The 25,831-nt window shown below is 34.9% G+C and overlaps 1 protein-coding gene and 1 long non-coding RNA gene across 2 annotated transcripts in view; one reads left to right on the top strand and one right to left on the bottom strand.

The window, feature by feature from the left end:
- The window catches only part of PCDH11X (protocadherin 11 X-linked), an 840,422-nt gene that overhangs the window by 79,948 nt on the left and 734,643 nt on the right, over positions 1 to 25,831 (bottom strand). The window lies entirely within an intron of this gene.
- Positions 2 to 24,496, top strand: LOC129530166 (uncharacterized). The gene is made up of 3 exons (XR_008675746.1): positions 2 to 36; positions 15,598 to 15,703; positions 24,348 to 24,496. It is a non-coding gene; the product is annotated as an uncharacterized lncRNA (long non-coding RNA).

Below are 25,831 nucleotides of genomic sequence, written 5' to 3'. Positions count from 1 at the left end.
AGGGAAGACAACATGAGACTCTTCCTGGTAATCCAGGTAATTCTTTTGGACCTTATCTAAGACTACCAAGGCAGTACCTCTATGAGTCCACAAAAACCACAGCATTATTGGGCACAGTACCCAATTCCCTTAGAATACATGGAAAACCTTCTCAAAAAGGACAGACATAAAACAAGCTCAAATTGCAAAGACTACAATAAATATATGTCTTTAATGCCCAGACACTGATGGATGTCCATAAGCAATCAAGATAATCAAGGAAAACATGGCCTTACCAAATGAACTAAATAAGTCATCAGGGACCAATCCTGGAGAAACAGGGACATGTGACCTTTCAGACAGATAATTCAAAATAGCTGTGTTGAGGAGGCTCAAAGAAATTTAAGATAACACAGAGAAGGAATTCAGAATTCTGTCAGGTAAATTTAACAAAGAGATTGAAATAATTTAAAAGAATAAAGCAGAAATTCTAGAGCTGATTAATGCAATTGGCATACTTAAGAATGCATCAGAGAATCTTAATAGCAGAAATAATCAAGCAGAAGAAAAGATTTAGTTGAAGACAGGCTAGTGGAAAATACAAAGGAAACAAAATTAAAAAGAATAAAGAATGAAGTACAACTATAAGATCTAGAAAATATCCTCAAAAGGGTAAATCTAAGTGTTATTTTCCTTAAGGAAAAGTACAGAAAGAGATGGGGGTAGAAAGTGTATTCAAAGAGGTAATATCAGAAAACTTCCCAAATCTAGAGAAATAAATCAACATTCAAGTACAAAGAGATTACAAAACACCATGCAGATTTAACCCAAAGAAGACAACCTCAAGGCATTCAATAACCAAACTCCCAAAGGTCAAGGATAAAGAAAGGATCCTAAAAGCAGCAAAAGGAAAGAAACAAATAACATATAAAAGCTGAGGGATTCCATAAACATGAGACCTGTCTTACACGAAATGCTAAAGGGTGTTCTTTATTCTGAAACAAAATACATTAATACATAAGAAGAAATCATCTGAAGGTAGAAGATTCACTGGAAATAGTAGGGACATGGAAAACCACAGAACATTATAACACTGTAATCATGGTATGTAAACTACTCTTAAGTAGAAAGGTCAAATGAGGAACCAATCAAAAATTATAACTGCAACACTTTTCAAAACATAGACAGTACAATAAGACATAAAAAGAAACAATAAAAAGTTAAAAAGGGGGAGTATAAAGTTAGAGTGTTTATTAGTTTTCTTTTTGTGCTTCTTTGTTTATGCAATCTTTGCTAAGTTGTCATCAGTTTAAAATAATGGGTTATAAGATAGTATTTACAAGCCTCATGATAACCTCAAATCAAGAACCATACAACAAATACACAAAAATAAAAAGTTACAAATTAAATCATATCACCAGAGAAAATCACTTTCACTAAAAGGATAAAAGAAAGAAAAGAATGAGAGAGGAGACTACAAACCAACCAGAAAACAAATAAGAAAATGACAGGAGTAAGTCTCTAGTTGTCAATAATAACAAGGAGATAAATAGATGAACTCTCCAATGAAAGGACATAACATATCAGAATAAAGAAAAAACACAAGACCCGATGATCTCTTGCCTTAAAAAAACAAACTTCTCTGATATAGATACACACAGATTGAAAATAAAGGGATGGCTAAAAGCTGTTTTATGCCAATGGCAACCAGAAAATGGCAAGAATATATTTACTTATATTCAACAACATAGATTTCAAGACAAACACTATAAGAAGAGACAAAGAAGGTCACTATACAATGATAAAGAAGTAAATTTAATAAAAGACATAACAATTATAAATATGTATGTACCTAACACTGGGGCATTCATATATATATAAAGCAAATATTATTTGATTTGCTGAAAATAAATAAATAAATAAAAAGGACATCCAAATCGGTAAAACAGAATTCAAATTACCTTTGTTTGCAGATGATATGATTTTATATTTGGAAAAACCTAAAGACACTACCAAAAACTATTAAAACTGATGAACAAATTTAGTAAATTTACAGAATACAAAATCAATATACAAAAATCAGTAGCCTTTCTATATGCCAATAGTTAATTATCAGAAAAATAAATCAGATTGTCTTTTTTCCAGTGCATGTTCTTGGCAACTTTGTCAAAAATAAGTTCACTGTAGGTATGTGGATTTGTTTCTGATTCTCTATTCTGGTCCATTGTTCTATATGTCTGGGTTTTTTTTGCCAGTGTTATGCTATTTGGGTTCATACATCTCTGTGGTATAATTTAAGTCAGGTAAGGTGATTCCTCCAGTTTTGTTCCTTTTTGCTCAGGACAGCTTTGGCTAATCTAAATATTACAGGGTTCCATATAAATTTTAGGATTGTTTTTCTCTTTCTGTGAAAAATATCATTGGTATTTTGATAGAGATTACATTGAATCAATAGATTAATTTAGGTAGTATGGACATTTTAACAATATTGATTATTCTAATCCATAAGCATGAAATATCTTTTTATTTTTATTTTTCTCTTCAATGTCCTTTATTAGATTTTATAGCTTTCATTGTAGAGTTCTTTCACTTTTGGGGGGGAAAATCTTCAGCACATTGGTCTGGGCCAAAATTTCTTAAGTAATACTCTAGAAGTACAAGGAAATGAAGTAAAAAAAAAAATGGACAAATGGGATCACGTAAAGTTAAAAAGCTTCTGCAGGATGAAGAAAATAATAAACAAAGTTAAAAGACAACTCACAAAATGGGAGAAAATATTTGCAAACAACCTATCTGTCAAAGGATTCATAACCAGAATATATAAGAAGATAAAATAACTTCATAAGAAAAAATTCAATAATGCAATTCAAAACAGGCAATAGATTTGAGTAGATATTTCTCTGAAGAAGACATACAAATGGCAAACAGGCATGTGAAAATATGTTCAACATAATTGATAATAAGAGAAAGGCAAATCAAAACTACAATGAGTTATTATCTTACCCCAGTTAAAATGACTTTTATCCCAGCCTGGGCAACATGCACAGCCCTGTCTCTACAAAAAATACAAAATTTATCCTAGCATTGTGGCATACACCTGTAGTTCCAGATACTGCGGAGGCTGAGACAGGGAGATCGCTTGATCCCGAGAGGTCAAGGCTGCAGTGAGCCATGATTGCACCACTGCACTCCAGCCTGGGTGACAGAACAAGACCCTGTCTCAAAAAAAAAAAAAAGGCTTTTATCCAAGAGACAGGCAATAACAAATGCTAGAGAGGTTGTGGAGAACAGGGAAACCTCGTACATTTTTGGTGGTTAAGATGAAAATTATTATAAACAATACGGAGAAGATTCTGAAACTTCCACAAAAACTTAAAAATGCAGCTACCATATGGTATACCAATCCCACTACTGAGTATATACTAAAAAGAAAGAAAAAATCAGTATATATCTCTCCAGCAAAAGTTCTGAACAAGGATGAGATGGCTGAAATGGCAGAAATAGAATTTAAAATACGGGTAGAGATGAAAATCATTGAGATGCAGGAGCACATTGAAGCCCAATCCAAGAAAGCTAAGAATCACAATAAAATAATACAGGAACTGGCAGATAAAATATCCTGTATAAAAATGTACATAAACAATCTGATAGAGCTGGAAAACATACTACGAGAATTTGATAATGCAATCGTAAGTACTAACAGAAGAATAGACCAAACTGAAGAAAGAATTTCAGAGCTTAAAGACTGGATTTCAAAAACAAGACGTTCAGACAAAACAGAGAAAAAAATAGAAAAAAGAATAGAATAAAAAGGAAGAAACCAAACCTCTGAGTAATATAGAAATATGTAGAGAGATCACATCTATGAGGAACACAAACTTATGAGGGAGATGGCGTATCAAACCCCGTAAAACAAAATACTTTTTAATGACCAAATATCAAGTTGAAAGGATGAGCTCTGAAATGTATTTTATTCACCAAGCTTATGCAAAATTTTTGATAAGGTAATTAAGCTTCTTAAAATCTTTTGTCAATTTTAGAATAGGAAAGACTTAAGAAGATTATTTTTGTGAATCTAAGATCATTACATTTAAATTAGAGTAGTGTTCTCAAATGTGTATTCTTACTGGTACTATATGGCAGTATTGGATCGTATTCCTATCTTTGCCTCAATTTCTAGTTGACTAATACTCAATGATATGATCTAATTTAATTTACATATTAAATAACTTTTTAGTTCAAGGGTACATTTGCAGGGTTGTGTGTGTCATAGGGGTTTGTTTTACAGATTATTTCATCACCCAGGTATTAAGCCTAGTACCCATTAGTTATTTTTCCTAATCATCTCCCTCCTCTCACCCTTTACCTTCCGATATGCCCCGGTGTCTGTTTTTCCCCTCTATATGTCTATGTATTCTCATTATTTAGCTTACACTGATAAGTGAGAATATGCGGTATTTGGTTTTCTGTTCCCATGTTAGTTTGCTAAGGATAATGGCCTCCGGCTTCATCTGTGTTCCTCCAAAGGACATGATCTCATTCTTTTTTATGGCTGTGTAGTATACCATGATGTATATATACCACATTTTCTTTATCCAGTGCACCATTGATGGGTATGTAGGTTGATTGCATGTCGTTGTATTGTGAATAATGCTGCCTTGAATATACATGTGCATGAGTCTTTACAGTAGAATTATTTATATTCCTTTGGGTATATACCCAGTACTGGAATTGCTAGGTTGAATGATAGTTCTGCTTTTAGCTTCTTGAGGAATCACCACGCTACTTTCCACAATGGTTGAACTAATTTACATTGCAACCAACAGTGTATTAGTGTTGCTTTTCTCTGCAACCTTACCATCATCTGTTGTATTTTGACTTTTTAGTAGTTGCCGTTATGACTGGTGTGAGATGGTATCTCACTGTGGTTTTGATTTGGCATGTGTTTGTAGTGGCTGGTACTGGTTGTTCCTTTCCATGTTTAGTGCTTCCTTCAGGAGCTCTTGTAAGGCAGGCCTGGTGGTGACAAAATCTCTCAACATTTGCTTGTCTGTAAAGGATTTTATTTCTGCTTCATTTATGAAGCTTAGTTTGGCTGGATATGAAATTCTGGATTGAAAATTCTTTTTTTAAGAATGTTGAATATTGGCCCCCACTCTCTTCTGGCTTGTAGAGTTTCTGCTGAGAGATCTGCTGTTAGTCTGACGGGCCTCCTTTTGTGGGTAACCTGACCTTTCTCTCTGGCTGCCTTAACATTTTTTCCTTCATTTCAACCTTGGTGAATCTGACAATTATGTGTCTTGGGGTTGCTCTTCTCGAGGAGTATCTTTGTGGTGTTCTCTGTATTTCCTGAATTTGAATGTTGGCCTGCCTTGCTAGGTTGGGGAAGTTCTCCTGGATAATATCCTGAAGAGTGTTTTCCAATTTGGTTCCATTCTCCCCGTCACTTTCAGGTACACCAATCAAACGTAGATTTGGTCTTTTCACGTAGTCCCATATGTCTTGGAGGCTTTGCTCGTTTATTTTTACTCTTTTTTTCTCTAAACTTCTCTTCTCGCTTCATTTCATTCATTTGATCTTCAATCACTGATACCCTTTCTTCCACTTGATCGAATTGGCTACTGAAGCTTGTGCATGCATCACATAGTTCTCGTGCCATGGTTTTCAGCTCCATCAGGTCATTTAAGGTCTTCTCTACACTGTTTATTCTAGTTAGCTATTCGTCTAATATTTTTTCAAGGTTTTTAACTTCTTTGCGATGGGTTCAAACATCCTCCTTTAGCTCAGAGAAGTTTGTTATTACTGATCTTCTGAAGCCTACTTCTGTCAACTCCTCAAAGTCATTCTCTGTCCAGCTTTGTTCCATTGCTGGTGAGGAGCTGCGATCCTTTGGAGGAGAAGAGGAGCTCTGGTTTTCAGAATTTTCAGCTTTTCTGCTCTGGTTTCTCCCCATCTTTGTGGTTTTATCTACCTTTGGTCTTTGATGATGGTGACCTATAGATGGGGTTTTGGTGTGGATGTCCTTTTTGTTGGTGTTGATGCTATTCCTTTCTGTTTGTTAGTTTTCCTTCTAACAGTCAGGACCCTCAGCTGCAGGTCTGTTGGTGTCTGCTGGAGGTCCACTCCAGACCCTGTTTGCCTGGGTATCACCAGCGGAGGCTGCAGAACAGCAAATATTACTCTGCACTATGTTTCTATACAGCACTCAACATCTTTTAACAGGCTATAAAATTTGAGAGAGCAAATTAGCAAATAATAAAATTTGCTTATCTTATATATTTATTGTCTTTCTTTCACCACTAAAATTTAAGTGCCTGTCCCCTTTGAAATCCTTGCTCTGGATTCACAGGTCTTCTGTCGGTTCTTCCAACAGAATGCTAAGTATGTTCATTTCAGGGCTTTTGTACAAGCTGTTTTCTCCACCTAGAAATCCTTCCCACATCTACACACCCAGTGTTAATAAACCTTCAGGAATAAACTGAAATATTACTTTCACAGAGAGACCATCTGTAACATCCTCAGCTTTCTTGATAGCACACTCTTTTTTGTTAAGTAGGACATTTTTTTTTCTAGTTTGTCCTCTGGTAGACCTCAACTTCCTAGAGCAGGACCTGTTATAGAGTATTCAAAATATTTATTAGGGACATTTTTATTGTACATATAAAATTATGTGATAACATCACAAGTATTATGGCTATGTTTTACTATAATTTACCTTTTTTACTTTTTCCTCCCAAAGACATTTAATTTATATTCTGTTTTGAAAATGATATTGTGTTCTAAAAAGCCTGTTATTGTGTGGGGGTAATATGGTTTGGCTCTGTATCCTCACCCAAATCTCATCTTGTAGCTCCCATAATTCCCACGTGTTTTGGGAGGGACCCAGTGGGAGATGATTGAATTATGGAGGTGGGTCTTTCCTGTGCTGTTCCCATGATAGAGAATGGGTCTCATGAGACCTGATGGCTTTAAAAACAAGAGTTGCCCTGCGCAAGCTCTCTGTTTGCCTGCTTCCATCCATGTAAGACATGACTAGCTCCTCCTAGCCTTCTGCCATGACTGTGAGGCCTCTCCAGCCATGTGGAATTGTGAACCCAATTAGACCTCTTTCTTATGTAAATTGCCCAGTCTTATGTATGTCTTTATCAGCATGTGAAAAGGAACTAATACAGGGGGAGAATTGGTGGAGTTTTCTATTCCACCATCTTGCTTTGCCTTCTCCTTTTTTTTTTTTTAAATGAAGGAGGAGAACTTTCTTCTTGTTAAATATATTACTCCCCAACTTATCCTACATCCCTTTTAATATATTATTAAATCTCACTGCTTCCAAAGGTAAGCATCTTTTCACTTTTCATGTTGTTTTTTTACATGAACCTAACCTGTATCTCTTCTTCCATTTCTACTCTTTCCTAATTTATTCTTCTCAGTACAACTAAACATATCTTGTCTTTACTGTCTATTCTCATATATGCTTAAATGCAGTATAGACTTAGTGGATGATAATGATTGTATGGTGTCCATTAGTATATTGTATTTAATAAAGAAAATTTTCTTTAAGAAATGAAGGAACCTTAGAACTACTCCTTGTATTTGAATAATAAAGATATCATTATGTCTCTAATTTCTTAAGGAGAAAATAAGTCTAATAGAAATTTAGGCTAAGGCAATAATCTCTGTCTTAAAAGAGTTTCCTATTGATGTCCTCTCTCTCCTTCTCTGGGTAACTCTGGGAGAATAAGAACTATATTTATCAGAAGCCAAACTTTATACATCAGCTAAACAATGGCAACTTGAAGTAGAAAAAGGCAGACCAGATCCTTTCAAGGTACCAGAGGTCCTAAATTAAAATGTATTTCTATTGGTATATCTTTCTTTCATGAAATTCCACTTACTAGACCTTATTTTCTCCAGTGTCCACTTTGTCCCTGTAGTATTGAGGTGGCTCTGTGTTATCATCACCAATACATTATAGTAACAAGACAGAAATTCTATTTATTCTTACAACACCAATGGAAAGTACACATTATATTATCCATACTAGTGAGATTAATTAACTCAATGATATTTTTATTTCCAGTCCCTTGGGCATACTGTTAGGTCATGGTCTTTCATGATTTTTTCTCTGAAATATAATTGACTTTATTTTTGTGACAATATAAGGCTCTCACTAAATCCAGAAAAGCTCAGAACTAAGGAAGATTATATAAATGGGTCAGTCACTTAATGTTAATATTTTTCATTTCAAGTTCTCTGGTATGTCAAATATTGTCAATTTTTTTTTCAGTATTAGTATCAGTATTTAGCTGCTTATTTAATATATTCATTAAAAAACTTCATATGTCGATTTTTCATAAAATCTGGTTGAGGAAATTTTCATAGCATGATACTCATTGTTAATAGCAAATAAGATGGCTTAAGCTAATAATATGTATAAATATCTTTATGAATTAAACACATAAATTCACTAATGGTCTTCACACAGAGTTCAGATGTTCAAAAAACAGTAAACTTTAGTCAATTATTTACATTACAGGAAATTATATTCACCTATGGAGCTAATAATTTTGACATCTAAAGTTAAGAAAAATTGGAACACTGACATTCTACTGAAAGGAGTCTCTGGCAATTTTGATAGTACCTATATGTTCCTTACCCTTTGTTCTTGGTACACTGCAGAGTTTTACTTACAGAGTTAATTTTAATTTGAGACATCACATTTAGTCTTAAATTCTTACAAGAAATCTCATAGGAGTTGATAAAACTCTCTGTGTGTGCACACACATGCACTTTTAAATTAATGCTTCATTCCTACTAAGTTGATTTTTTATGTGGTTTAAGGAAGCCTTTCTATTTCTAGTGTTTTTCTCACATGTGGGAGCTTCATTGAAGTGTTTCTCGCAATATAAAAATTGTAATTTTTGAAAATAATGCATTAACATGAGGATTAAGAAAAACCTACCGCATTGTATTAACTTGAGAATTATAAAAAAAAATTGCATTCTATATTGGCCACCAATATAGTTTAAGATGCACTGAAACAATCTCCATCTATATTACTTTCCATATGGAAAAGATAATTTACAATGCTTGAAGTTTTGTAAACAACCTGATAACTAAATCTGATAATTTCATGACTAATACAATTGTTTCTATGGTAATCAGTTTTAGAAGAGATGAAAAAAAACTTAAGCTAAAAACAATCGATTCAAATATTCATCACCCAGGTGATATAATATTATATCTTTGGGATATTTGTGGCTGAAGCATTCCTTCTACATCTTTTAAAATGTCTGCCATCTCATTCTTCAAGCACCGAACTATTGTGAAGAATTACTGTAACTTATGTACTAGAGGCCACAGTATCTTTAAAAGGGGCGTGCATGACATAGAATTAGGAAAATGCTAAACTTACTCTTAGTATTGCAAACACCCATCTCTGGGATTTCTCCTGCCTAACAGCTATAGATTAAATCTATCATCGTAGAAAGGTTTTTATAAACGGTAAAATAACAACAATGCAAGGCCTGTTTTGGTGGGGGTGTGTGCTCTTCCCCACCATTTCCTAGAAGTTTTGCATTCATACACTTTACAGGTAAAAGAGCAAGTGAATCCAGCTGTTTGCAAAATAGTAAATATTCAAATGATTTTGAATCTTTGAAACAATTTGTACTCCCCCATAGATGAAGCCTAATTAGAAGGGTTAATCTGCACCTCGACTTTGGGGTTTAAAGAACAATAAACAAAAATTGCTAATCTTTAAAAAAATGTTTTCTGTCTTTGAGAACCATCTAAATTGAAAGCCACTTCTTTGGTTCAAAGGTTTCTTTTCTTTTCATCAGAGTATTTTGAATCACTTGTTTTTATATCCTTACGTCTATTACATACTTTTTAATTTACAAACCCATATGTCACAAAAAAGAGGTCAATGCTCGCTAAGAAATGATATTTTATAGAGAAGTCCTTTGACTGTTTATTTCTGGTAAATCCTCCCATAAGGTAACTTTCGATTACTATTTCTACCAAACCTAGAAAAGAACTGTTATCATCAATAATGGATGTCATTATTGACTCAAGTCATAGATAATTCCAGTTTTCTGTTCTTATTCCCAAACACAATAGACCACTGCACCTTTATTTATTTATTTTTACTTTTAAAAGTATCTCCTTGTATTAGTCTTCAATAGAACATACTTTAGGAAATGCTGGTCTCTGCTTATCGATCTTCGAGTAAGGTAATTATTTTTTTCTTTTTCCTCAATCACTGACACTTAGCCAACAGATGTGTGACCTGTTCTGTGCTGTTTATGTCTAATTATTCATAATTTTAAATTCCTTAATCCTCTGCACATTCTCTCCCATCTCAATGCTACTCTGAGCAAGACCCTAGACTGGCTATGACTCCTACAGTTGCTCTTTATTATCATAGTGTGAACGCTATATAGCATTACCAAGATCTATGAACACAAATAATAGAGAAGTGAAAATCTAGAAAGCTTTAGGATTGGTAATGGCACTAAATAATACACACAGATTCAGTGGACTGTGATTAGCATTTCTCTGAAAGGTATCACAGGCATGTTCCGCTGTTAGAATAACCTTTTCAGCCATGGAATAAATCTAAATTAATGATGGAAACCATGACTAATGCATCTAGCATTAATAACTCATCCAGAAACAAACAATGGTGATGTGCTTGTTACATCAACACAGATTGCTCACTAATCACTGCCTATTTCGGTAAACATCAATCCTACTGTGTTTTTTTCTCCAGAAAATTTTTTCATCCTATAAACCCATAAAAATGGCAACTTTCCACAGTGTGAAATACAATGCTTCAGGATAAAGTGGTGCATTAAAGCATTCTACCCTTTAGTTCAGACAGCGATCTAAATCTAATGTAAGGCTGGGTTTGTTTAAAGTATGTGGATCTAATTATCTCATGCAGCATATCCCTCTGTGACCTTTATCAATTCTGCACTTATCTTTCACCAATTAATAATGTCACAAATAATAGGGCTTAACATGCACCTTATGTTCTGGGTCTTAATGCTGATATTCTCATTTTGTCACCAGAGTTACAGTATGCATTTGTAGGTAGTATTTTTAAAAGACAACTGAATGTTCTTTTTTTCGTACTTAAAACTTCATTAAAACATTACGTCTTCTTTTCTTAGAGATTTTGACATAATAATTTGAATTCTTATTAAAATATAGAGAAATATAATAACACTGTCAGGATTATATGGAAATGGGTTGAACTGGAATTTCTCTAAGGATTCCCATCACAACTTAGGACTCAAGGCTGGGAGTGGTGGCTCATGCCTGTAATCCCAGCACTTTTGGGAGGCCAAGGCAGGTGGATCACCTGAGGTCGGGAGTTCAAGACCAGCCTAACCAACATGCAGAAACCCCCTCTCTACTAAAAAATACAAAATTAGCTGGATGTGGTGGTGCATGCCTATAATCCCAGCTACTCGGGAGGCTGAGGCAGGAGAATCACTTGAACCCAGGAGGCGGAGGTTGCGGTAAGCCAAAATTGCGCCATTGCACTTCAGCCTAGGCAACAAGAGTGAAACTCCGTCTCAAAAAAATAAATAAATAAAAATAAAACAACTTAGGACTCATTAAATACATGCAGGATACGCACATGTGTGTATGTCTATATATGTGTGTGTGCATATAATTTTTATTTTCTTAAACTAAATCTTCTCTTTAATTTTGCTAGGTACATTATGTATACTCCTGTTCTAGAAAAATGAAGCAAATTCTTTTAATCAAATAAAGAGACCGTTTTCACTATTAATCCCCCAGTTATCAATCTCATTCTGTTTATGATTCGTGTTTGGGAATAAGAGTACATTTAGAAGTAGTTCTAATAATTCACCCTGAAATGTAGAATGCCCCTTATGCTAAAAGAGCTATCTTGAAATATGTCAGATAAGGGTCCACTTAATTCACTCATGTACTCTTTCATTTATTCATAATAAATCTAGAATTTGTTTTTAAATATGCTGGATATTACTGCTTGAAATGAAGAAACTTAGTTCTGTCAGCAAAGTAAAATTCAGATATTTGGGCTAAACAATTCAGTTGGATCTTGAAAACATGAGTAAATGTTCTTCCCAAGAAATACTCAATTATGTTAGATCCCTTCTCATGGGCAGGATTTTTAAATAGGAGAATATATTTTATGTGTTGCTCTTTTAAAAAGTATTTTCTTTTAGCTTTAGGGTCTGATAAATGTTTTAAAGTAAATTAATTTTAGGGCTAATTTTCTAGCTTATTATAGTAAATAAGACTGGCTCATTTGAGACAGTGTCTAGTGCTTTAAAATAAGTTATAACCTTTCTAAAGATATGTTAATAATACCATGTGTAATTTAGCAAGAAAAAATATGTTCACTAATTTCAAATATTCTTCATGGGAATTGAAATCATAATACTTTTATTTTTTTAATTTCTAAATTTTTATTTAATTTTTGTGGGTACATACCAGGTGTATATATTCATGGGGTACCCGAGATGTTTTGATACAGGCATGCAAAGTGAAATAATCTCATCATGGGGAATGAGATATTTGTCCCCTCAAGCATTTATCCTTTGAATTTAAAACAATCCAATTACACTTTTCAAGTTATTTAAAAATGTACAATTAAGTTATTATTGATTATAGTGATGCTATTGTGTCATCAAATTGTAGGTTTTATTTATTCTTTCTATATTTTTGGGCCCATTAACCATCTCCACCTCATCCCAAACCCCGGCTACCCTTCCCAGACTCTGGTAACCATCCTTCAACTTTCTACGTTCCTGAGTTCAATTGATTTTATTTTTAGATCCCACAAAAAAGTGGGAACATGCAATGTTTGTCTTTCTGCACCTGGTTTATTTCACTTAACATAATGATCTTCAGTTCCATAGGTGTTGTTGCAAATGGCAAGAGCTCATTCTTTGCTATGGCTAAATAGTATACCACTGTGTGTATGTACCACATTTTCTTTCTCCATTCATCTGTTGTTGGAAAGTTGGGTTGCTTACAAATCTTAGCTATTGTAGACAGTGCTGCAACAAACATAGGAGTGCAAATGTCTCTTCAATATACTGTTTTCCTTTCTTTTTGGTATATATCAAGCAACGGGATTTCTGGATCGTATGGTAGCTCAATTTTTGTTTTTTTGAGGGAACTCCAAACTGTTCTCTATAGTGGTTGTACTAATTTACATTTCCACCAACACGGTACTAGGGTTCCCTTCTCTCCGCATCTGCACCAGCATATGTTATTGCCTGCCTTTTGGATAAAAGCCATTTTAACTGGGGTGAGAGGATATCTCATTGTAGTTTGGATTTGCATTTATCTGATGTTCAATGATGCTGAGCACTTTTTCAGATGCTTGTATGAGATTTGGGTGTCTTCTTTTCAGAAATGTCTATGGATATATTTTGCCCATTTCTGATGGTATTATTAATATTTTCCTATTGAGTTATTTGAGCTCCTTATATATTCTGGTTATGAATCACTTGTCAGATGGGTAGTGTGCGAACAATGGCTCCCCATTGTAAACATGAACTATTAAGCAAGCAATTAGAGTAGAGCTTATTAAAAAATCTCAATTCTCCTAAAGTCTTAGCTTCCTGAAGGAATTTGAAAATTCTTCTTTTCTCCACTTCATTTTTGCCACCTACAGTACTCCAAAGGCTGCTAATGATCATAGAACTGGAACCATATACCAAATGTTATGTTGCAGGTTGTAGAAGAAAAAAGAAAAAAAATGCTAAAGTCAGCCTACAAGGACATACATCTCCCGTGATGAATTAAGAATGAATTTTATTTTAAGGGCAGATACTCTTCAAAGTTCATATACTGACCTATTATATTCTGATACCTGAAAAAGATTTGGCTACAGGGAGCAACAGGGAATCTGGAGCCCAAGTACTGAATTCTATTTGTTAGTATTGTATCCCAATTCATTCTTAGGTCACCCTGTAGCACTCCGTGTTTTATCTTCTAATTTAAAAAATTGGAGCAAAAAATAAGAAAATGACCCAATGAATGAATTCCATGCCCTCATGAAAGTTGCATTATTATTGAAATATTTTTCTTTTAAATGGTTATCAATTAAAACTCAATAAACTAGCTTCAAGAAAGGATATCGTTATAATATTTGTAAGGCAAGGTTGATAAAGAATGTATTAACTTTTCAATATTCAGTTGTGTACACGGTTGGCCAAGAACTGATAAGATAGTAATTCTACTTTTTTTTTTTTTTTTTGAGAAAGAGTTTTGCTCTTGTAGCCCAGGCTGGAATGTAGTGGTGCAATATTGGCCCACTGCAACCTCTGTCTCCTGGGTTCAAGCGATTCTCCTGCCTCAGCCACCCATGTAGCTGGGATTACAGGAATGCACCACCACTCCTGGCTAATTTTTGTATTTTTAGTAGAGATGGGGTTTCACCATGTTGGTCAGGCTGGTCTCGAACTCCTGACCTCAGGTGATCCACCCACCTCAGCCTCCCAAAGTGCTGGGATTACAGGCGTGAGCCACTGCGCCCAGCCAACTCTACATTTTTTAAAGTCTTATTTTGGTAATTTCATGCAGTATCACTTTTGCAAAAACATTGAATTATTTTTATCTTCTTTACATTGTTCTTAAGTCTATAAAGTAGAAAAACAAGTTGCAAACAAAGACATAATTCAGGAAGGAAAATCTAGCAGTTGACAAAAAGAATTCAAAATTAATAAGAGGGTTATGCTAATGTTAATTGTAATACTGCATAGATACAAAGGTTAAGTTCATTTAATAAAAATGAGGTTTAAGTTCATTTTGTGGGTTGATTGAAGACATGTAATAGTTTATGAATATTCTTCTAAGTTTCCATTTAAGGATTCCTTTCTGGCACTGTTTTATATTAACTGAGTAAGGAAAACATTTAGGTGTTCCCAACTGTCAGACTTAATTCTGTGGTAGGTTGAGGATTAATTATTAGAAATCATAGAGTTCCTCATAGCAAAAACACAAGGTCCTGATTAGAGACACAAGCACATGCCCTGTACTAAATTTTAGGTATTACTATACACATACACTTGTACAGATGATACTCTCTGAATTTTCTATGCTGCTATTAAGTTAACTTTAGTTAGTTATCACATCTCAAGGGAATGGCAAGTCACAGAACGGCAAGAGATTGAAACAAGAGTCTATTGAAGGGACAAAGAACAGAATACCAGATGATAAATTTAATTAGTAATTGGTCTTAGAAAAAAAAAGGTCAAATTGATGCTGAAAACTACTGCTCCAATGAAACTAAACACAAATCTTTTTTTTAATGGGTACAAAATAGGGATGGGGTTACCGACAACTGGGCAGTTGCTATGGGCAGTAGATACCAATATGGGCAGTAGATATCCATATTGGAAGATAACATGTCAGAAATCAGAATATAAGCCAGAGAAATAAATATTCTTGTCTCATTCGTTTTACTATAATGTGTATTTGCAGAAGTCGCTTCTGAAAAATGAACAGGCAAATAATTCAAATTTTGGATAAAAGACGTAGAGTAGAATTTGGACATCTGGATTTTCCCCTATTAACCTGATTTATGTCTTGATGTATTTGCTTCAGATTATAAACCCCGATTCGCAACTCTAGAGCAACTTAAAGAGAGAAGATGGAAAAGAGATCTTTTGTTTAAAATCAATGAAGATAAAGGCAGAATCACGGTACTGAGGTATAATAGTATTTAACATTTAACTCCATATAATATGTAATAACTGAAAACAGAAATTTTGCTCCGTGTAGTTTTGCATTTGAAGCCACTTTTGAAATGTTCTCGAACACCAATCTCTTGTCTTCTGTGCTAAGCGTTTACTCATATGGCTTGTAACCTCCCTAGTACTGCATAGAGAAAAAAATTCTGATCTCAGAAAGAACTCACCTTAATTGAAAAATTGATTCATAAAAAAGAATCTAAAATGGCCTATTTCATTTGAAAAAAAATGCTAAAAATTACATAAAAACAAATGTATGATGGATTGTAAGGTGAAGGATAATAAAAAGAAGAAAAACAAAAAGAGAAGAAGCTTTGGATTGGCGAGTAAGAAAAGTGAAAATAAAAGAAAGAATTTCATGACAATGCGAACTACCAGAAAGGCATACTGATTCACTGCTGCAAAACCTCTATCTCTGGAAGTCTTTAAAAGAAAAGATAAGTGTTCATTACAGTGCCTGACCCTTCCCTTAGAGAAGCCCTGTGAACTTTATGGGACAGAGTGACGAAAGCAGATAAGGAAAACAGTGGAGAAAATCTCTGGCATCCACCACTGAGTCTAGAAGGGAACTTTGGTGGTCACATATCCTGTGACCTTCAGTTAAGACTGCAATAGCACTAGTTAATGTCAAATTTCAATTGTCATTCAACATGTTTTCTTCTGAGATCTGAGCGATGTCTAACGTTACTCTTGCTTTTTATAGAAAGAAAATGTAGCTCACAGCTCTCTAACACCTTAAGAGGGAAAAATGAAGAGGAAATGACTGGATGCAACATTTGTGAAGCAATTTAATAATATAAAATTTTAGAGCTAGACTAATAGTAACTATTCCCTGTATTGAATCCCTAGAAAGAGATTCAAAGAAGCCAGTGGGCTGAGTACTATGCAAAAAAAGGTGACTCATCCAAACTAATAAATATCATTATTTTGGTCAAAAAGCAGTGCATCGCTGAGAAAAATAGATATGACATTGGATAGCAACGACAGAATGGATTGCCTGTCGCTTTGATGTTATTCTGGGGGAAAAGACATTAAAATAAGACACCTTTTAAAGGATGTGCATATCATTAAAATAGTGCAGGAGGCCTTGCCTCTTATTTTCTTTCCTTTATATTTAGCTCACTCTCTGAATGGCCGATCTATGGCAGATTTGTCAGAAAGCCTTACTTTCTTAGTGGCCAAATCTTAACTGCTGAGAATAACTCTTGGATACATTTCATCCAAGTGATGTAAAGTTATGGGAGAAGCATTATTCTTAGGGTCAGACTGACTTGGCCTTGATTTTTTGTTTTGGCACTTTATAATTTCTGATATTAGGAAAGTTAATTAACTCTCTCACCACAATATGTTACCCACTTTTTCTTAAGCTCCACAGTGAGTTTGTAATTCCTCTTCTTCAGAAGGACTATTTTGAAAATTAGATATAACATCTGCAAATTGCTCAGCGCAGCATGTTGTAAACACAATAATATAACATTTACAAGCATACCACATTTTACTGCACTTCACTTTGTTGTTCTTTACAGATGTGTTTTTTACATATTGAAGGTCTGTGGCAACCTTGTGTCCAACAAGTCTATCTATGCTGTTTTTCTAACAGCATGTGCTTACTTTGGGTCTCTGTGTCACATTTTGGTAACTCTCACAATATTCCAAACGTTTTCATTATTATTATATCTGTTATGGTGATTAGTGACCTTGGATGTCACTATTATAATTGCTTTTGGATACCACAAACCAGGCCCAGATAAGAGGGCAACAATCAATAAATGTGTGTGTTATGATTACTCCACTGACCAGCCATTTTCCCATCTCTCTCTTTTTCTTCTGGCCTATTTCCTGACACACAACAATACTGAAATCAGGCCAATTAATAACCATAAAATGGCATCCTACGTGTTCAAGTGAAAAAGAGTCATGCATATCTAACTTTATATCAAAGGCAGAAATGATTAAGCTTAGTGAGAAAGACATGTCAAAAGCCAAGATAAGCCAAAAGCTAGACCTCTTGCACCAAATAGTTTGCCAAGTTGTGACTGCAAAGGACAAGGTCTTGAAGAAAAGTAAAAGTTATATTCCAGTTAACACATTAATTACAAAAAGCAAAACAGTTTTACTGCTAATATTGAGAAAGTTTTAGTTGTCTGAACAGAAGATCAAACCAGTCCCAACATTCCTTTAAGCTAAAGCCTAATCCAGAGAAAAGATTAATTCTATGAAGGCTGAGAGGTAAGGAAGCTGCAGAAGAAAACGCTGAAGCTAGCAGGGGTTGCTGGTTCATGAGGTTGAAGGAAAATAGCTACCTTCATAACACAAAAGTGCAAAGTGAAGCAGCAAGTGCTGATGAAGAAACTGCAGGAAGTTATCCAGATCTAGCTAAAATAATTCATGGAGGTGGCTACACTAAACAGCAGATTTTCAATGTAGATGAAGCAGCCATAGAGTGAAAGAAGATACCATGTAGGACTTTCATAGAGAAAAGAAGTCAATGACTAGCTTCAAAGCTTCAGAGGACGGGCTGATTCTCTTGTTAGTAGCTAATGCATTTGACAACTTTAAGTTGAAACCAGTGCTCATTGACCATTCTGCAAAACCTAGGGCACTTAAGAATTACGCTAAATGAACTGAGCCTGAACTCTATAAATGGAACATCAAAGCCTGAATGACAGCACATATTTTCGTAGCATGGTTTACTGAATATTTTAACCCAACTCTTTAGATCTGCGGCTGAGAAAAAAAGATTCCTTTCAACATATTACTGCTCATTGCCAATGTACCTGGTCAGTCAAGAGCTCTAATGGAGACATACCAGCAGATTAAAGTTGTTTTCATTCTTGCTAACACAACATTCATTCTATAGTCCATGAATCAAAGAATAATTTTGATATTCAAATCTCATTATTTAATAAATATATTTTCCATGGGTATAGCTGCATTAAATTGTGATTCCTCTGATACATCTGTGTAAAATAAATTGAAAATTATTTGGATAAGGTTCACCATTCTAGATGCCATTAAGAACATTCATGATTCATGGGAGGGGGGTCAAAATACTAACATTAACAGGAGTTTGGAAGAAGTTTATTCCAACCCTCATGGATGATTTTGAGAGGTTCAAGACTTCAGTGAAGGAAATCACTGCAGATGTGGTGGAAATAGCAAGAGAACTAGAATTAAAAGTGGAGCCTGAAGATGTGACTGAATTGCTCCAATCTCATGATACAATTTTAACAGATGAGGAGTTGCTTCTTAAGGATGAGCAAAGAAAATGGTTTCTTGACATAGAAACTACTACTGGTGAAGATCCTGAAGACATTGTTGAAATACAAATAAAGGATTTACAATATTACATAAGCTTAGTTGATAAAGTGGCAGCAGTGAGAGGACTGACTCCAATTTTTTAATGAAGTTCTACAATGGGTAAAATGCTATCAAACAGCATGGCAGGCTACGGAGAAATCTTTTGTGAAAGGAAGAGTCAATTGATGCAGCAGATATCACTGTTGTCTTATTTTAAGAAATTGCCAGGCCAGGTGTGGTGGCTCATGCCTGTACTTCCAGCACTTTGGGAGGCCAAGACAGAAGAATTATTCAAGTCCAGGAATTCAGTACCAGCCTGGGCAACATGGTGAAATCCTGTTTCTACAAAAAAAAAAAAAAAAAAAAATGCCACAGCCACTCCAACCTTTAGCAACCACCACTCTGATCAGTCAGTAACCATCAATATTGAGGTAAGACCTTCCACCAGCAACAAGATTACTATCCACTGAAGGCGCAGATGATGTTCAGCATTTTTTAGCAATATTTTTAAATTAAGGTATATACATTTTAAAAGACATAATGCTCTTGCACATTTAATAGACTATAGCTTAATGTAAACACAATTTTTATATGCATTGGGAAACCAAAAAAAAAAAACCTGAGAGATTTGTATTCATCAGTATTTCACTTTATTGCAATGGTCTGGAACTGAGCCCACAATATCGTCGAGGTATGCTTATTCTATAAATACCGTAAGTGTTAATGTTGATTCCTTTCTATTTCTCTCCTTTATCCCCACAAGATTTGTATTTATCAGCATTTTTCCTGTACTTGGAATTATTTTCACAAGTGGTGTCTAATTATCCTATCTCCTCTCTTATGTAATTAGAAGCCCATCAGTTTTTCCCTCCATCCTATCCCACAGGACAAAGAAAGTGCTTAATGTTTGTCAGTATTATTTTTCAACCATTATAGTAAAAATTCAAATCTCCAAAGATACAGCTATTGATACTATTGTTATCTTTGGTCAGAAACCCTCAAAAGCTCAAAAGATTTACATGTTTTTGGGGGCTTTTACTATTAAAATGTACTTAAAAAGAGCATATGAAGGCAAAATGAATGAGAGGAATAAAGACAAAGTATATCCCTGTAAATATGACATACTGAAGAAATGAAGTATACTATTTGACTGTACTGAGATTATTAAAAATTAACTAATAATAAAGGGTACACTTTTGATTTACCTGTCATAAGTCAAAAAAACAAAGAATATGACGTCACTATGATATTTCTGTTTTCTAATCCCTATAATAAATTGAACTAATTAGAACAGATAGGTTAATACCCTTTTTGATAGATGAGTTCATAGTCACTAATGATATATTTTTATCTTGAGCAAAGAAGGAGTCATAATTAATTATACTTAAGTACATTGCCAGAGAGTGATATTAATTTAATCATAAAGTAAAATAAAAAGATAAAGCACATATAAGATGGCATTAGGAGAAAGGAAGAGATCAATTTTGTATCATGTTTTGATAGAGATAATAAAGAAGTCTATTTGCTACTATAATAGAAGGATAAATACAAGTTTGGCTTCAATTATGAATGAGATAACACCCAATTCCACTGCTGCCTACTGTGTGAGCTTGAGTGAGTTACTCATCTTCTCTATATGGATTTCTTCATCTGCCAATACATTGTATTAAGCACTAGGCGTGTGTAATGTATTATCACAACAAATGAAGTTTTATGAAGCATTATGGTCCTCATTTTGCAAATGAAGAAATGTGGTTCAAAATGTCCAAGGCCAAAGAGTATAGTAAGCAGCAGAATCAGAACTTAAAAAAATTCTTCCCACCACTTTGGGAGGCTGATGAAGGTGGATCACGAGGTCAGGAGATCAAGACCATCCTGGCTAACACGGTGAATCCCTGTCTCTACTAAAAATACAAAAAAATTAGCTGGGTGTGGTGTCGGGCACCTGTAGTCCCAGCTACTCGGGAGGCTGAGGCAGGAGAATGGCGTGAACCTGGGAGGTGGAGCTTACAGTGAGCCGAGATCACACCACTGCACTCCAGCCTGGGCGACAGAGCAAGACTCTGTCTCAAAAAAAAAAAAAAAAAAAAAAAAAAAAAAAAATTTATTGGTAAGCCATAGTGAATGTTCCCTGCAAGATTTAATTTGTATCTAGCGAACTTTTCTTTTGCTAGCATGCTCGCAGAAGGTCTTAAACAGGCCAAGCTAGGATATAATCCTGAAGGCCCTGATTATTCTACCTTTTGTAAGGTTGAGGAAACAGGACTTACATAAGCAAGTCAAGTAGGTCGCTGGACCAAGTGGAAAATATAAAACATTGGCTCCTTTTAATCGTTACAAAGATTGTGATGTTCCAGAAGATAAATTGACTCAATTAAGTAGATCCATAGCAGACTCCTTAACATTCACTGGATTGAGTTTACAGAGTATGTATATATATACTTCATATATGTGCACATGCACACACACATAGTTTTGTGATTATTATTGCTAAGGAAGCTCTAATAACAATATCCACATGATAGGTAAGGATAAAGTAAATGAAACTTACAGGAAGATTTTGACAAATATGGAAAGACATTTCACAAAGGGAAAACATATCACATTTACTTCTCAATTTGGATGAGTTTACTGATATTTTTCAAGATAAAAGTTCAGTTAAACCCACAGAATTAATTAACACAAAGAGGTTTAGGGCAGATAGGAAAGAGATTCAACTTAAAAAACTATTTAAAATTGTGTGATAGTTTTTACATACTGGTTTGCTTAAACCAACCAATAAAAAAAGAGAAATCAATCCATCAATTTTGAGATTAATCTATCATCTTAGAGCAAGCAATTTTTACCAAAAGAAGACAGAGCTGAGCCCCTGTGAATGAAAATGCTATCATTGCACTATGACAATATTTGTTAAAAATCACAAAACTCAACAATTACAGAGTATAGTTTGATGGACTTGATATATGAAAACAGTAACATTTTTTACAAATAGAGAAAAAACTTTATTGAATCAGGTAGCATTGCTCAAGAAGTATTTCGCCCAAAGTTTATGGATGTAACTTTTCATGATAGGAAGTGAAGCTGGGAAGAGAAGATGGAAGGGGAAGCCTACTTCACATAAATATCTGAATTAAGTGAATACTTTAGAAAATAAATTTGATTTTATTAATTTTTGTATAATTAATGCTATATATATTTAGGCAGAAATAAAAATCCCGTGAGATAAAATTTAATAAAGACACAAATCCCATTTAAAATGAGCAGTCCTTTTTATACAGTTGGCTATTTAATGTTATATATTTAAGACCAGTGTTCTGGTACACTGTATTTCCCTTGAAAACTAGTTCACATGATTAATTTTCTTATCTCAAAGTTTATTTCACTGGGCATAAAGCAATCCATGTTTGAATTACCATGAAGGCTATGGAAAGTTTATACCATTGCCAGCTTTACCAAAAGAATGGTAATGTGATGTAGCTATGTCACTACTAATTGTTGACAATTTTCTCAAGAGCCTGAATTGGCTTTCAGAGAGATCTCTGATGCAATTCCAACTCACATTTGAAATTTGGTATGCACGCACACACACACTCAAGCTCTGTTTTTTGTATTTTGGGTTTTTTAAATGCACAGACAATTGCAACAAAAGAAGGGAGGATAAACGTTATGGGATAGGGTAGAATAGGGAAGGTTCGAATCATTCAGATTATTGTTATCTATTCTCCAATTTGCCCTTGATGGGAAACAATTAATAAAATCTTGGGTACCGTGAGACATTATTTAGTTCACATTCAGCCTGGACAATACCTCACATAAATCAATCCAGGCTTACGTTCTCACAATCTTTCACAAAAAGTCATTCTTTTATTTAGCAAGTCATTGTCAGAAAAATACCCAGTCGTGCCTATCATAGATCACCTTATCTTACATTTCTCTTGCCAGGTCAGTCCCTTTTCTCTACAATGGTCAAGATGGCAGATGCCAAATGTTAGAAAGATACTGTTCTCTGAAATGAACCTTCATATCTAGATGGTTGTGTTTGTGGTTGAGGTTGTTGTCGTCGTTTGAGATTGTGTGTTTTATTTTCTAACACAGGAGGAAATTAAGAAAATTGTAAAATCTGCGTCTTTATAAGACAGATTGATCACCTCTATAAATATAATGCAAATGCACACTTTGGAAAATACACTGATCATATTTGAAATTCTAAATTATTTATAGTAAACCTATATGTAAACTATAGTTTAATTATATGATTCAGTCATCTTTTTTTCCCCTTGGGATTTGATTTTTTACTAGTCTCAGCATTGTATATTAAAATTTTTGTTGTTGTTAAACTATGTGAACTAGAAAGCATTTTTCAAAATACTTTTTTCCGTTAGAAGATAAATCCTATTCTCCTCATATTCCACTTCTGTTAACAAAAAGTCAGACATTAATCAAGCTGAAAAAGCTTCATTTTATTTCTTCATTTCCCCAAGGGTTCACCAGTACATTTCACAGAATCTTTTATTTTCTGAACTTCATCATATCAAGACTTTTGTTTAGTCCTGTTCTGTTTTTATTTAGAATCATCATCTTTTCCCTGTTTCTTTTCTAAAATCCACATGCTTTTCAACCTCCTGTGACTGGAAATAGTCTAAGATCACCAGTCAAGTTGGCACAAACATGATTGCCAGGGATTAACAACCCCTCAATTCAATAGGCAGAATTATGTTCACACAGCTGAGAAGATATAAATCAGTCACTTTTCTAATTAGGTTCCAAGGTTGATGGAATTATCTAGACTTCACCTGGTAAAATAGAAGCTTATAAGAAGAAAAAGGTCTATGAGTCTTTCCTCTTTATTTGAACAGGATATGAACTATACCCATTTACTGAATCATGAGCAGTATAACATTGCAAGAGAACAATTTCTTTTTCATTTGACCTACTGCTTCCCTAGGTATATTTGCAAATGAAAGACATTTTCCAATAGAAAATATCAAACATGTATCCAAGTACTTTGTAATAACACTAAATTTGTAATATTACTTAGAGCAATTATTATTATTGCTATTGTACAGAAAAAAATTGTCATTGCTTTCAATATGGTGGGTAGCTTTTTCAGATGAAGAAATTTTAATTAGACGACCCTTTTTTGATGGAAACATATTTTATTAACTAAAAGTAAGGGTACATTATAAACTTAACGCTAAAATGCCACACACACACACACACATACATTTTTCTTATCTTCAGCAGTTGGACGACTGGTAATGCGTTAGGGGTAAATAGGTAACCCTTTTATCATTTGTGTTTTAGTCCATAACGTGTCATGGGAGCCCGCGGCGGCGGCGGCTACAGCGAAATGGCGGAGTCCATGGCTGACACCCAGTGGCTGATGACCAAGCCGCAGAACCTGAACGACGCCTACCGGTCCCCCAACAACTTCCTTGAGATCTATGAGCAACGGGCAGACTGTGGGGGGCGGCTGGGGCCGCTTCACCACCTTCGAAATCAGGGTCAAGGCTACCCTTTCTTTAAATTCACATAAGAACATTTGGACTTTGAATTCTAGACTTATTAACTTAGGGTATTTGCAAAAATATTCTTTATGAAATAATAAGAAATGAGAATTGACTAGTAAATAAACGAAAAATATGCTTAATATGTATCTCTCTGAAACACGTATTATAGTACTATTTGAAGACTTACCTTTTCTTATAAGATAAATCAATACATATGAAAAGAGTTAGAGTCGGTTTTGAAGGATAAGGGTGATTCTTTTCTTTTCTTTTTTTTTTTTTTTTTTGAGGTGGAATCTCGCTCTGTCGCCCAGGCTGGAGTGCAGTGGCACAGTCTCAGCTTACTGCAAGCTCTGCCTCCCGGGTTCCAGCCATTCTCCTGCCTCAGCCTCCCGAGTAGCTGGGACTACAGGCACCCGCCACCACGCCCGGCTAATTTTTTGTATTTTCAGTAGGGACGGGGTTTCACTGTGTTAGCCAGGATGGTCTCGATCTCCTGATCTTGTGATCTGCCTGCCTAGGCCTCCCAAGGTACTGGGATTACAGGCGTGAGCCACCACGCCCGGCTGGGTGATTAATTTTTAATATTTATTTATTATTTTTGAGATGTAGTCACGCTCTGTCACCCAGGCTGGAGTGCAGTGGGGAGATCTTGGCTCACTGCAACCTCCACCTCCCGGGTTTAAGCTAGTCTCCTGCCTCAGCCTCCTGAGTAGCTGGGATTACAGGCGCACGCCACCACACCCAGCTATTTTTTTGTATTTTTAGTAAAGATGGGGATTCACCATGTTGGCCAGGCTGGTCTCGAACTCCTGGCCTCAGGTGATCCACCCGCCTCGGCCTCCCAAAGTGCTGGGATTACTGGCGGGAGCCACCCAGTGGGCGATTTAAAGGTATTAATTTTGATCACTTCAAACTGTTAAGCCAGATGCCCTAAAATAATTGTAACCAAAACCGATTTGAGAAAACTAAACTTTATCTGATCTTATTCCGCCTCCTTATTCACAAAATGCTGGTGAGAACATAAAATGGCACAGCTGCTTTGGAAAACTGTTTGGCAGGTCTTAAAGCATAGAGTTACCATATGAACTGGGTATTTCACTCCTAGGTATATATCCAAGAGAAATGAAAACATAAAAGTGTCTGTGCACAGAGACTCATACATGAATGTTTATAGAAGAATTGCTCATAGTAGCCAAAAAGTAGAAACAAGTCAAATTGATGAATGGATAAACAAAATATGTCATGTCCATACAATGGGATATTAGTCCACCATAAAAA

The sequence above is a fragment of the Gorilla gorilla genome, chromosome X, assembly GCF_029281585.2.
Source record: "Gorilla gorilla gorilla isolate KB3781 chromosome X, NHGRI_mGorGor1-v2.1_pri, whole genome shotgun sequence".
In the NCBI taxonomy this organism is placed as follows: Eukaryota; Metazoa; Chordata; class Mammalia; order Primates; family Hominidae; genus Gorilla; species Gorilla gorilla.
This window is presented reverse-complemented; position numbering and strand designations above follow the sequence as displayed.